This window comes from Equus przewalskii, chromosome 19 (assembly GCF_037783145.1).
Source record: "Equus przewalskii isolate Varuska chromosome 19, EquPr2, whole genome shotgun sequence".
NCBI classification, from domain to species: Eukaryota; Metazoa; Chordata; class Mammalia; order Perissodactyla; family Equidae; genus Equus; species Equus przewalskii.
Window position 1 is genome coordinate 45,349,149 of NC_091849.1, and position 10,729 is coordinate 45,359,877.

Here is a 10,729-nt window from a genome sequence, read left to right on the forward strand (position 1 = left end):
CCCACGGAGTCCCTGTGAGCTGTGGCGCTTAGACACAAGGTCAGACGGTTCGCCCGAAAAATCTCACGGAGCAACTATTTCAATTCAGAGCTTCACCTAAATGTCATCTTGTCAAATTTTGAAGTTTAATGCTAAACAACAGCTGTGTGTGGAACAGAAATCACCAAGAGACAGAAAAATAAGAAAATAAAGGATACCAAATAAACACATTGATGATACATCAGTTGCTGAATATCTTCCCTGACCAAAATTTAACCTTTTTATAAAAAGTTGTTTTGTACATGATAAAAGATCAAACAAATATCATTAATGCCCACAGCAGGAAAAAATTAACATATTCATGAATTAGTACTTTGCTTTCCCTTGTCAAGGCTGAGACCGCTCTTGAGCGAATTTTATATTTTAAACTACCACTAATTTATCTGGATTTACCATCCTCTATCTCAAAATTCATATGATGATACCCGTAATCAAATAAATAATTTCTTTCTGGATAAATTATTAAACCTCAAAAGAAAAGTATAAATTGGACTTTGATTTATCCTGGCCAGAGCCCATTCCTGGGCTTTTATCTTTAATACCTACACAAGTCAAAATAAAAAATAAATTATATTAAATTAGCCTGTCTTTCAGACAATTTTTTGGGGAAAAATAATACAAACTGGCTTTTACATCAATAGATTGATCAATATAATCAACATAGTTGATGGGAGCCTAATAGTGAATGCAGATACTTTTTTTGAAAGACGAATTTGATTAGTCATCAAATTAAAATTCTAGGATAATGATCATTTAAATGATTTTTAAGAAGATTCCAACTGATTATCCTAGTAATTTATTCAAAATGGTTTACTTTGCATTGTATCTCATTTTGTGGAAGGTGAAAGAAGACATGTCTATCTCAGCTTGCACGAAAGGACCCTGCCAACAGTGGAAGGGGAATCAGTCAAAATCAGCTAAAGCAACAATAGAATTTATGCAAATAAGCATGCAGACTTGCTGCTAATTTTTTTCAGGATTTGAAAGGCAAACTGAACCAGCTCTCGCTTAAGCAGAGGTTGCTCCATTCCCTTTAGTTTAGGTCTGCTTTAGGAGCTCAACGGGCTGCAATGACAGCTGTCAGTGGTCAGGCCCCACACAGCATCCATATGCCCCGGCCGATACTAAGAGAACCCCCAGGAGACAAGCTAACCCACTCAAGTCAACTCGCCTACAAACACTCACGCATGTTAAATCCACCAGACCCCACCCACTCATCCTCAGTGCCCACAAAGAAAGGCCAACCTCCTTGAAGCAAGTGTTAAGCAGGAACATTCTAGAGTGGGGGTTCTCTCTGGAAAGCACTAATACCAGCCACCCCTTATCTTCACCAAAAAGAGTGCTTACAAGCAGGGTGGAGGTGAGACCTGCATTCTCATGCATCACTTGCGGGAATGTTAAGTAGTATAACCTCCTGGAAAAACAACAAAAAGCAACGTCAAAATATAGAGAAAGCCTTCAGAAGGTCCATCTATTTGAGCCAATAATTGCACTTCTACCCATCTATCCGAAGAAAATGATCCAAATATAGAAAAAAATTATGATCAGAGATGTTCATCAAAGTATTATGTATAAGATTTTGATAATTGGGAGCCATTTAAATGTCCAACAATAGGGGAGAAGGTAAATGAATTTGGTAAAGTCATATATGAGAATGCTGTGCGGCTACTGAAAACAAGTTCATAAAGATTGTTGACTTGACATGAAAAGTTATTTAAACGTTTGGTGAAGTGCACAGGATGCAAAACTCTCTACAAAGTATGATCCCAATTCTACAAAAATATGCATAGAAGAAAGAATGGAAATGCACCAAAATGTTAATAGTAATTATCATTTGCTTGTGGTCACACATGGGATTTTAATTCTCTCTTTTTATACTATTCTTTTTTGTCCAGAAATTTTATAGAAAGCACATATGTCCAAGAAAAAGAAACCATTAAAAAAAATCAGGCGCCAGCCCAGTGGCACAGCGGTTAAGTTTGCACGTTCCGCTTCTCAGCGGCCCAGGGTTTGCTGATTTGGATCCCGGGTGCGGACATGGCACCGCTTGGCAAAAGCCACGCTGTGGTAGGCGTCCCATGTATAAAGCAGAGGAAGATGGGCACGGATGTTAGCTCAGGGCCAGTCTTCCTCAGCAAAAAGAGGATTGGCAGTAGTTAGCTCAGGGCTAATCTTCCTAAAAAAAAAAAATCAGGGCAGGGGGTTCCCAGTTTTCCTGATGAGTGGACAAACCTCAGCAGACACTGGGAAATATTTCTAGCCTTCTTGAGCAGATTCCATGTCCCACCTGCCATTCACACTTGATCTAAACCCTGGGGATAACTTCTTGCTCTCCACATCAAGCCTGTGCCTTCATTGACCTTGGCTTTGACTTCCAGCCTTTTCTGTTTATACAGAAACACCCCTCTGGGCGTTTGCAGTTACCTCTTCTCTTTAAACCACGCTTTCCACTCCCTTCACCAGCAGGATCCAGCTCCCTGCCATGCAGCTTCCTCCTGGCCCAGCCTGGTTGAGTCTTGGTACTGACAAGTAAGTTACCCTTGAAAGAAACAGCCTTCATAAAACTAACTACCAAAAAAGCAGGGCAAGGAAATACAGTTTTTTTAATGCACTCTATAAAAGCATTTTATATACAGTGGACGGCCTGCCCCTTACAAACCTGGTGCTATATCAGGGCCAACTATAACTGATCTCTCGGGAGGTCCCTGCTGTGCCAATCATCCTTAACATCTGTGCAGCACATTCCATCTTTCAGTGCACATTCACAGACTCATAGCATTTCAGCCTCATGACTCTGTAAGGTGGGGAGATCAAGCGTTGTTTTCCTAATTGTACGGAGCAGAAAATGGCAACTCAGAGACCCGGCCCTGCGTGGCTTATTCCCCCAATCCTCAGGGCTTGGTCGTCTGTAAATAGTGATGATAATACCCATGTGGTGGAGTTGTTGTAAGGATTAGATGAGATAACGTATGCAGTGTGCTGAGCACAGCGTCTGGAACAGGGGCAGCATTCAACAAATGCCAGCTCCTATGACTGTTAGGTCACCGGGAAGCTCAAGGTTACATAGCTGGGAAGTGACAGCGCCAGGCCGGGAATCCAGGCCTTTTCATGCCAAGTCCAAGCTTTTTATTCTTTATTCCCAACACCGTAAGATGAGTATTAAGGCTTGGCCCGTGCCCTCAAAGAACCCATAATATTTTGTAGTAGACACATCTCAACCACATGAAACAATAAAGCATTTATTCTCACCAACAGCTAAGGCAACAGTGATAAAAACCAGGATATAGCTCTCAAATTATACAACTTTTCTGTGCAACGGCCACCATTAACAACATCCTCTTATGCATACATTCCAAGCTTAGGAACCCCATCTTTCAGCCCTGTTTCAACGTGAGTTGAGCATAGGAAAATCAGATATGAAAATAAGTCCCTTTTCATCCTGACTGTAGAAAATATTTTCTGTGGGCATTCTGAACTGCAGGAAGTTTGAGCTATTTTTGGAAACTTTTCTTTAACTTCTAGAAAGTACCATTCACAATCACACACTTTTTTGTTTTTAAGAAGCTTAAAAACAGCTTCAGTTGAGTTTAAGGCTGCTTCCATTTTTAAAAAAATCTTCCACTTAATTAATCGATTTAACCTACAACATACGACACCCTGCAGTTGGTAACACAAGAAGAAAGACACAAGGACAGTGCACATTTTATAGGCATAGGTAGAAAGTTCTTTAGGAAGACAGAAGCACAGAGTGCCCACAGACACACACAGAGTAGGGAGTCATTCCATCTTTTGTATATTCAATGGCATAATAATGCAATCCAGGATCACCAAGCCTAGCCAACACTATTTCTTTACAGCAATCTTGGCCTATTTATAAGCTGACAAAACACAAGTTTAAAACCTTGTGCTGTGGAATATTGGAGCTTCTTTATATTTGAGGGTAATTTATTAATGAATACTTGAGATTCACATTTTGAAAAGTGTTTAAGGTGCTGTGTGTTTTCATATTCCCAATATATACTACTTTCTAAGATAGATAGATAAATGACACTTACTGAGGGGTTGCCTTAGCAAAACTACAAAGTAAAAGTTTTTCTTCAGAATTACTCTACCTCCCTTTCCTGCACATCTGTTACCCTGGGGGCGAGGGCTGAGGACCCCACTTACTGAGCATCTTCAATGAGGCAGACGTGTGGAGTGCCTGCTTTACATTATCTGTTTCACTCCATGCAACAACCTTACAACGCATGGATTAATTACCCCAATTATTCAGAGATGAGGAAACTAAGTCTCATAGATTTAAGTGACAGGTCTAAAATAAACTGATCAGTGACTATGGAGATTCCTCCACTTCAGTGCTCTTCCAGGTTTCCCCTCCCTGAATTGGGCTCCCCCAACATCAGGCACCCCCCTCAGCATCCGCCCTATCGACTAGTTCACATCAAGCTGTCAAGGACAGGCCACCATTGGAGTTAATCCTCTTAGACGTATGCCTATTCTAAAAGTGACCAGCAGGCATGATTTTAACCCAAACCAACGGCTCTAGTAGCGAAATTTAAGACAGGATAGCAGGACTTCAGAATGCCAAGACTCTTTAGAGATTATCTAGTCAACCTCTTCTCCTCCCATTAATATACAGATTTGAAATAATGAAAGCCTAAGAAAGGATGTGACTTTGCAGAGGTCACACAACAAATCAGGTACAGAGCCCAGAGGACAGCCAGGACTCCTGACTCAATCCTGTCCTCCTTCATGGCATCAGCCACAAATATTCAAACACAGGGTAAAAAACACATTCCAGGCTAACGAGGAATTATTTCAAGGTCATTAATTCACACTGGCGATTCAGAGTGCTGGTCAGATTGACTGAGCTTGAACTCAGGGCACACCTCCTACTAACTGGGCGGCCTAGATAAGATTCCCTCGCTTGGCCTTGGGTTTCTTGTCAATGTTATGAGAATGACAATGGCTTCTCCCTCCTAAGGGTACCATGAGGATCAAATGCGATAATCCATTTAGAGCTCTAACTTCTTTGTGCTCCGCACATAGTAAGCACTGAATAAATGTTAGATACTATTATCATTAAAATTATTTTTACTATTACTACTACTCCTAATTCAGATCTTTGACAGTTAATACTTTTGCTTTGGGAGAAGAAGGGAGAAACAACTTCCTATTGTGAAATTCTCTACCTCTTCTCCAAAGGCAGCCCTAGACAGTCTCAGTAATGAAGGTAAGATGAGTAGACATTGGCACCAGAAATTATCAGTGCCTACTGAGCATTTTCATTTGACGTTCTAAGTGAAAATTCCCCATCTTTCTCAAACCTACTCTTTCGCATTTACTTCCTTTCCCACCCCGCTGTTTTATAGAGATATAACTAACATATAACATTGGATTCGTTTCAGGTGTACAACATAACGATTTGGTATATGTATATACTGTGAAATGATTACCACAGTATGTTTTGTTAACATCAATCACCTCACACAGTTACAAATTTTTTTCTTGTGATGAGAACTTTTAAGATCTACTCTCTTAGCAACTTTCAAATATACAACACGGTATTATTAACTATAGTCACCATGCCTTACATTACACCCCCAGAGCTTATTTATAACTGAAAATTTGTACCTTTTGACCACTTTCATTCATTTTGCCCACCCCAATCTCCCACCTCTGACAATCGCCAATCTATTTTCTGTATCTATGAGTTTCAGTATTTTTAGATTCCACATCTAAGTGAGATCATACGGTATTTATCTTTCTCTGACTTATTTCACTTAGCATAATGCCCTCAAGGTCTATTCATTTTGTCGCAAATGGCAGGATTCCCTTTTTTTTTGGTGAGGAAGATTTGCCCTGAGCTAACATCTCTGCCAATCCTTCCCTACTTTGCATGTGGGAGGCTTCCACAGCAGGGCTGATGAGTGGAGTAGGTCAGCCCTGGGATCCAAACCCACCGAAGCAGAACGCACAGAACTTTAACCACTCGGCCACGGGACCAGCCCCAGGATTCCCTTCTTTTTCCTGGCTGAATAATATCCCATTGTATATATATATATACCACATCTTCTTTATCCATTCAACCATTGACGGACACTTAGGTTGTTTCCATGTCTTGGCTACTGTAAATAATGCTGCAATGAACATGGGGGTGCAGATACCTTTTCGAGATAGTGCTTCATTTCCTTCAGATAAATACCCAGAAGTGGGATTACCATATCATATGGCAGTTCTATTTTTAATTTTTCAAGGAACCTCCCTACTGTTTTCCAAGTGGCTGCACCAATTTACATTCCCACCAAAAGTGTACCAGGGTTCCCTTTTCTCCACATCCCTGTCAACACCTGCTATCTCTTGGGGATTTTTTGATAATAGCCATTCTAACAGGTGTGGGGTGATACCTCATTGTGGTCTGAATTTGCATTTTCCTACTGATTAGTGACACTGAACACCTTTTCCTGTACCTGTCGGCCAGCTCTATGCCTTCTTTGGAAGACATTCCCATTTTTTAATTTTAACTTTTGAATTCTCTGCCCATTTTTTAATTGGGTTATTTGTTTTTTTCCTATTGAGTTGTATCAGCTCTTTATACATTTTGAATATTAACCCCTTATCAGGTATATGATTCGCAAATATTTTCTCCCCTTCCACGGGTTGTCTTTTTGTTTTGTTGATGGACTCTTTTGCTGTGCAGAAGCTTTTTAATTTGACGTAGTCCCATTTGTTTATTTTCCCTTTTGTTGACAAACCAAAAAAAATCATTGCCAATGCCAAGACCAATATCAAAAAGCTTACCCCCTATGTTTTCTTCTAGGAATTTTATGGTTTCAGGTCTGAGATTCAAGTCTTTACTCTATCCTGAGTTGATTTTTGTGTATGGTATATGATCGTGGCCCAGTTTCATTCTTTTGCATACAGCTGTCCAGGTTTCCCTGCACCATTTATTGAAGAGACTATCCTTTCCCCACTGTATATTCTTGGCTCCCTCGTCATAAATTATTTGATAATATATGCATGAGCTTATTTCTGTGCTCTCTAGTCTGTTCCATTGATCTATGTGTCTGCTTTTATGCCAATGCCATCCTGTTTTGATCACTATAGCTTTGTAATACAGTTTGAAATCAGGAAATGTGATGATTCTGGCTTTGTTGTTCTTTCTCGAGCTTGCTTTGGCTATTCAAAGTCTTTTGTGGTTCCACACAAATTTTAGAATTGCTATTTCTGTGAAAAACGCCTTTGGAATTTTGATAGAGAATGCACTAAATCTGCAGATTGCTTTGGGTAGTATGGACATTTTAATGATATTAATTCTTTCAATTCATGAACAAAGAATATCTTTCCATTTATGTCTTCTTCAATTTCTTTTATCAATGTTTTATGGTTTTCAGTACACACATCTTTCACCTCCAAAGTTAAATTTATTCCTACACATTTTATTCTTTATGATGCAATTACAAACAGGAGTGTTTCTTTAATTGCTCTTTCTGATAGTTCATTATTAGTGTATAGAAATGCAACTGATGTTTGTATATTGATTTCGTATCCTGCATCTTTACTGGATTCATTTATTAGTTCTAACAGTCTTTAGGGTTTTCTAATATAATATCATGTAATCTGCAAAAAGAGATGGTTTTACTCTTCCTTTCTGATTCGGATGCTTTTTTCCCCCTTGCCTAACTGCTCTGGCTAGGACTTCTAGTACCACATTGCATAAAGGTGGCAAGTGTGGACATCCTTGCTTTGTTCCTGATCTTAGAGCAAAAGCTTTCAGTTAAAATCCCCCATCTTTCTCAAACCTACTCTTCCTCATTTACTTCCTAACTCAGATAAAATGCTGACCACCTACCTAGACATCTAATCCTCTTCCACCTCACTACCCACTTCATGACCCAGTACAACTGGTTCTCCCTCTGAAATGGCTCTCTGTAGCTCTCTCTTTTCTTTCCTCATTCTACCTGGTTCAGGAGCAATTAATTTCATTTATGTTTTTGCCTGGACCACTCCAGTGGTCTAAAATCTGAGCTCCTTCCTCTTTGCAACTCCACCCACTCACCACCTCTGAAGTCACTTTTGCAAAATACACATTCGATCAAATCACTTCTCCCTTAAAGGCTGTATGGTTTCTCCTCCTCAATAGGGCATATTCACAACCCAGGCTCACTGAACCCCCCTCCTAAACTCTCCTGCCATCCTCCCACTTCAGAACACCTAGATGCTCTTTGAACACGACGTTTCCTTCAATGAGGAACGCCTAGCCCCTTCTGCAGAGAAGTCCTACCGCCTAGTGGGATCCGGTCCAAATGTGAGCTTCTCTGAAAGCTCTTCCAGCTTCTCTCCACCCTTTCTTCCCAGGCTCCCACTGCCTTCTTCCTTTTTCCATTAAACATTCACCACGCTGATCATTATCACTTATTTTCTTATCCTTCTTTTCTGCTAGATTGACTTCTGAAAGGCATCAGCCTCATTCTTTTTGCCTCTGGCACAAGAACCACACGACACACAGTAGATGCTTAACAAATAACTGCTGATTAAACTGAATGAATGGTACAGAAAGTAAGAGCGATGGGAAAAGGAGACCTGACGGACTACCAAAGTTGGTCTCATTAAAGCTAGTTTCTGCAAAATATATAATTAGCTGCAAAGGATTATGCAAGTGTTTTTTAAAAGAGTGTGATGCCTGCTTACCAATGACAAAGCTCTCAAGTTCCCACTTCTGCCTGTTCAATGTTCATCACTGGAGAGAGAGCCACACCCTCCCAGATTGACCTGGGTTCTGCAGGACCTACGCTCACAAGGCATTCTGAAAGCTCTTGGAATCCTGTAGGTTTCATTGAGGACACTTCTCCATCACAAAATTCTATAGACTGGACTCAGCTAGTAGGCGCTCAATAAATGCTGATTCGATTTGCAGTGGATTTGCAAGCAAAGTGCAACTCACATTTTAGACTAATTCCACTCAGTGACTGATCGTACTTAAGATAATAGCTCCAAGGCTGAAGAAAATCAATGAGTAGACTGAAAGCAGCCAAATAGTCACTCCCCTGCCTTGTTCCACAGTCAGTGCTGACCTGCTTCTTGATCCTTTCCAGCGTCTGGGCTTTTCCAATTTCTCTGTGCGCCTAGAACGGAGGGGGCCAGTAAGCAAGCCTTGCGCTGTGCCTGTGATACATGTGTCCTGCGTTTTGAAGTTGATGTAATACGTGTGAAACTTGAGCTGCCTTAGTAAAAATGTCCTACTTTTCCTACAGAAGCCCCTCTGTATGATAGGTTAAGTGGAATTCTGGCTGAAGGAGGGAGAAGTGTGGGCTGGAATCCTCTAGCATCCTTTCATCTCCAGTTGTGTGACTGTATGTTAAAGGGAGCCCAGAAACTTCTGTTTTTACTAAAACGATATTAAAAAAAAAAAATGCTTTGGCAGCAGACTCATTAGATGTCCGCTGAACACTTCTATCCCGATGTAGCAAATACAAAAGATTCAAAGCACGCAGTCTGCCATAATTCATTTTGAAAGAAAAAGACAGCAGTGCCTTGGAGAATAAATCATTAACTAAAAGTCAAACCGAGATACCCTGGAAACCAGTGAGACCAGGAGGCAGCCGAGGGATCAGGCGGCTGGGATTTGCCTGTTCCCTCTGGTGACTTCTAGAGCGAAGCATCCCACAGGCAGGACGAACTCGGCACACTGCGCTCCCTTCTATTTCACTTTTCAAACTTGAAGTTATTTTTAGATGACCCAAGCCTGTTAATCCCAGGCAGGACAATTCCCAGCCCGCCGCGCTTCAGAGCACCTCCCCTCTCCCCAGCACTTTCCTTTAAGCACTAGGAAAGGAGTCTCTCCGTTTTCTCCTTTGCTCTCTGCGTCCAGTCCACCTCCCCTAACCCACTCTCCAAACCTCAGTCCCGCGGACCACGGGCGTCTTTCTCACTCCTCCACTTACGCACCTGCTGCTGCTAATGGGAAGGCGAACCCTGGGGTCACTAGGAATGGGGAAGGGGCTCCTGGAGATCCGCGCCTTCTAGAAGGGGGTCAAGGGAGACCTCTGTCCCCACGGGGGCTTCGGGGGCTGACCACTGGATCAGGAGACCACCTCCCACCCGCCGCAGCCCCCTGCCCACTCCCTAACGCGGCCGCGCTTGCCCGCCCCCTGCCGCGGTCCCCCGGCACGATCGGGGCGCCACGCGCAGCCCTGGCAGGACCAGGACGGGGTGCCGGGACGAGCGGGCCGGCGCGGTTACATAACCGACCTGCTGGGCGTCCGCGATGCGCCGGCAGAGGCAGAGGCAGAGGCGGCGGCTCGGGCGCTCCGCGGGGCCGGCGACTGCGGCCGCGGCGCTGCCTGCGCACCTGCCGGCCCGTGCGAGCGCGCGTGGGGCGGGCGCCGTGCCCGCGGGCCTGGGGGTGCGGCCGTGCGCGGGCGCCCCGCCTCCCGCTCCCCGGCTCGGCTGTCCGCGGGTCTCTGCCTCCGGCCTGCTCCTCCCCGCCACCTCCGCCGCCGTCACCCGGGACAAAGCGGCTCCGGGGAGGGGCCGAGCCGGCGTCTCTCGCAGGAGCCAGCGGAGATGGGCGCGCCCCCAGCTTCGACTCATCGGGCCAACCTCCAATCAGACCCCAGGAAACCGACAGCCCCTGCCTGGCCTGCTCTCATCTCCTCCCCCCTGACCCCGCGCCCTTCCCGGTCCCCCA

At 43.4% G+C, this 10,729-nt stretch overlaps 1 protein-coding gene across 2 annotated transcripts in view; it reads right to left on the bottom strand.

Annotated features, from left to right (window-relative positions):
- Positions 1-10,425, bottom strand: part of RCAN2 (regulator of calcineurin 2) — a 252,842-nt gene extending 242,417 nt beyond the window's left edge. Inside the window, exon 1 of one of the 2 annotated variants that reach the window (XM_070586157.1) lies at positions 10,291-10,425. The gene's annotated coding sequence lies outside the window, so the exon portion shown is untranslated. Of the gene's footprint in view, positions 1-9,113; positions 9,160-10,290 lie in introns of those variants that run through there. The other variant, XM_070586155.1, reaches the window with a different exon arrangement.
- Positions 10,426-10,729: the final 304 nt, after the last annotated feature.